Here is a 3,607-nt window from a genome sequence, read left to right as displayed (position 1 = left end):
GGGGGCGCGATGTGTGGGAAGAACACTGGGGGATGTGTGTGTGCGCGGGTGTGGATGGGGCGGGGGTCCCAATCATCCATCCGGCCGGCCCCACTTCACCCTCCCTCTTCCCTTTTCGGGGGGTGGGAAGGAACAAAAGGCGACACAACTTGAATATTTGGGTGTCTGCATTTGTGACTCTCTCTCCCACACACACCCCCCACGCACGGTTTTGGGCCCCCCCTTCGCACGCATTTGCACAAACACACATAAAACACGGTGTGCACGGCAGGCTGGAGTCGCGTACTTGCCAGAGGAAAGCGTGCGCGGAGGATTCGGTCTGGGCGGTGCTGAGCTGCTGCTGAGTATCCAAACTTGGAAGGCCAACGTTCAAGAGAGAATTCTCTTTCCCTGGACAAATATAAAATGTATTATTATTATTATTATTGTTATTAAATACGCTACTCGACGTGTGTCCCCTAAAAACGAAAGCCGTTCCCAAAAGCAATTCAAAAAAGAAAAGCAAGCATGTTCTGACACCATCAATGTCCTGTTTTGACCTGACAAAGTTGAGGAGAAACGCGCCTCTTCTGATGTCCAAAGTGTCACGGAAGATCATGACAACGGCCACGTTTTCACGCGACCACCCGATCGATGTCCCCTTATCGCCGGATAAACGGCACTCCCTCACGTGCTGCGGCTCACGCGGACGCGGCGAGCGTCAAGTGATGGATTTCAGCGTGATCGTTTGGGGTCGGAAGGCGAGTCGTGTCGAACGACGATTGAAACAGCAACAACGTCCATCTTGAAATCTTTGTGGTTTTTCAGCGCTCCGCCTCGTTTTTTGGGCAACATATTGCCGACAAGATGGCCGCCGCGGTGCCATCTAATTGCCTATTGATGACTCAAAGGATGCGCGGCGACGCCAACTTCCCGTTTCTGGCCGTATTCTCGCTCGCATGTTGGCGCTCACCTGCGCCCTCGCGCCTCCGGCGAAACATGCGGCGGCTAAATGGGAAGATTCCCGGTCATCAAAAATCAGACGGGAAATGTCACGTACGCGGCGGCCGGCCCCGCTGCAGGGCCGCGTGCCGAGCCCCCGGCCGCTCCGATCTGGGCCGGGGAGGGACGGGGGTCCCGCCTCAGGAAATGGCACAGTACCGCGCGCGGCATCAGCCGGCGGTGCACTGGCACGGATGCGTACGTTGGATTATTGAAGGCGGCTCGGGACCATCTGTCCGGCGTGACGGAACAAGTCGGAGAGGAAGAACGGGCGCAAACGGCAAAGGGACACGACGCCGGCGTACGGCTGGAGCGGGAACGTTTTCTTTTGTCGCTACCCTCTGAGGTTGACGTCCGGGCCGGAGCGGAGGCGGGAGGACGTCCGTCAGGCGCAAGGGCCAATCAATTTTCTTCGCGCAGCGGTCACCGACCACTGATAAACTTCAGCCGTTCAAAGGGAAGTTGCGAGGAGAAAGAGCGCGCACCTTTCACAAAAGGGAAGACAAGTGGCTGCTCTCCGAAGTCAAGAAAAAGAGGAAAAAGGCAGACCGGCTGGCAAGCAGCTGCGGCCGTATGGCGCGCGCAAGCTGTTGTTGCTTAACGACCGGGCTGCACCCAAGCACATCTGCACTCTGCATCATCATTAGCGCTCTCCGTCTCCGTCTCCGTCCCCGTCTCGCTCTCGCCGCTCATCGGCCCGGCTGACAAAGTGAACAATACAGAAAATCGGCCCCGTCAGCGCGCCCATATGGTCTGTTTTACGGTCGCCGCGGCCGCCGGGCGAGGGGAAAGCGGGACGGAGACGCATTGCGGGATACGACTATTAGCGGCCGCCATATTGACTGGTTTGCTTGCGGGAGGTGTTTGATTTCGATCTGCAGATCGGCAGAGGGGGGCTCCTGTTTTGCTTCGCAACGCGTGGCCCTTTTGTCAGAGATTTTCTCGGACAAGGTTAAAGAAACGACTCGGCACACAGGAAAATTGTCTTCAATATCGACGGAAGCGGATCTCTGAGAGCGAACGACGGTTTAGTTGCTCCGTGATCACGCTCAGAGCCCCCCCTCCTCGAGTTCGAACATTTATTTGTGACATATGCAAAATACAAGAAAAACATTGCCCCCGATATTTGCATACCGTACCCCTGGTCCGGCCCCTCGGTAGTGATTGGTTACCTGGGTATGAGCTTTGAACCACCGGCACGTTGGCGCCTTTCGGTCTGGTCTACACTGTATCAACATATCGCGGACTTTGCGGATGACAAATGTCGCCTGGGCGCGACGGGTGTTCTCAAATCGTCTTTTGTTGTTCGACCGCTGTTCCCAAATTACTCGCTCCCCCTTTGTGACCGGATCTGATCTCCTCTGATTGCCCACCCGCTTTGATGTGTTGATTGTGGTGTGGGCTGCAACAGCCCCCAGCCCAAATGGCCGGCACCTTCTGAAAAGGAATTTGGGGGTGCTGATAACGCACCCAGATACTTCGACGTGCCCAGATCAAATGAGACTTTAAACATGATACAATTTCGCCCATAGATTCCTCTAACACATTGACAACCATATGCCCTTCCCCAACTGCTATCTATGTTTGACAACCATATGCCCTTTTCCCAACTGTCTACGATTATCTAACGTAAAGCTTGAAGTTAATACAATACTTCATATGATACAGATACTACAGGTGACAGGTAATCTCTCGGCAGACAGAGACGAACAATCACCCGTGCTCACACTTGCAGCTCGGGACAATTTTAGAGTGTTCAATCAGCCTGCCATGCATGGTTTTGGAATGTGATTTAAGTGATGAGCTCATCAACAAGCTCTGTCGAGGCCTAAACAATTGAATCAGGTGTGTTGGAGTAGGGAGGCACCTAAAACAGGCAGGATGTGGCTCTCGAGGAACCGGATCTACGAATCTACCCTTGCCTTAGACCTCGTCTGATGGCAGGAAAAAAAAAATCATGAATTTATTTATCTATTTTTTTTAATGAGGTGAAATTTTAGTCATTTAGGGAGAGTTAACATTGACTTAATTTTCTGTCGCAAATTCAGAACTCGTCGTTGCCTTACCGCCAAGAAATTATTTTCCAACATTACTTTCAATCCAAACCGCTGGCGGTTTGCAAAGCTTTTATTTTGAAGGTGGTCGACGGGGCTCGCTGTCGGCAGATTTCCGTCATGCAGAGTATTAACAATTGGTGGCTTGATAGCAGTACGGAACTGGGGCGCGTTGAGGGATAGACAACCCCTGACGAAATTCTCCTGAATTTGCCTTCAACGTGCTCAAACCTCCACCAGGGCGTCCACAATCATCTCGCTGGACTAAAACATTTTTCGTTGAAGCTTCGTGTCCGATTCAAGTCGTCTCGGTGGACATTGGTGATTCTCGGCCGAGTTAAGCTTCGGTTAGCTTGCTAGCCGCTAACAAAGAGGCCCTCGTGCTCAACACATGGCTGCACGGAGATGGTAAGCGGAAAGAATTGTTGCAATTTTCGCACCATGTGCACAAGAAGGACATCAGAATTCGAGGAGGAACTTTGTAAAGAAAAAGAGGACCACAAGGGACAACGTCAACTGCTGGACGCCATTCGCAGGATGCAGCCAAGAATTGTTCTTCACAGATTAGGTTG

General features: G+C 52.6%; 1 protein-coding gene across 1 annotated transcript in view; it reads right to left on the bottom strand.

Annotated features, from left to right (window-relative positions):
- Window positions 1-27: 27 nt before the first annotated feature.
- LOC109510195 (adenylosuccinate synthetase isozyme 2-like) overlaps window positions 28-3,607 on the bottom strand; it is a 21,079-nt gene continuing 17,499 nt past the window's right edge. Inside the window, exon 14 of the mRNA XM_019860341.1 lies at window positions 28-47. The gene's annotated coding sequence lies outside the window, so the exon portion shown is untranslated. The remainder of the gene's footprint in view (window positions 48-3,607) is intronic.

The sequence above is a fragment of the Hippocampus comes genome, unplaced genomic scaffold, assembly GCF_001891065.2.
Source record: "Hippocampus comes isolate QL1 unplaced genomic scaffold, H_comes_QL1_v1.1 scaffold39, whole genome shotgun sequence".
Lineage (NCBI taxonomy): Eukaryota > Metazoa > Chordata > Actinopteri > Syngnathiformes > Syngnathidae > Hippocampus > Hippocampus comes.
Note: the sequence above shows the minus strand (reverse complement) of the source record. Positions and strands in the feature narration are given on the sequence as shown.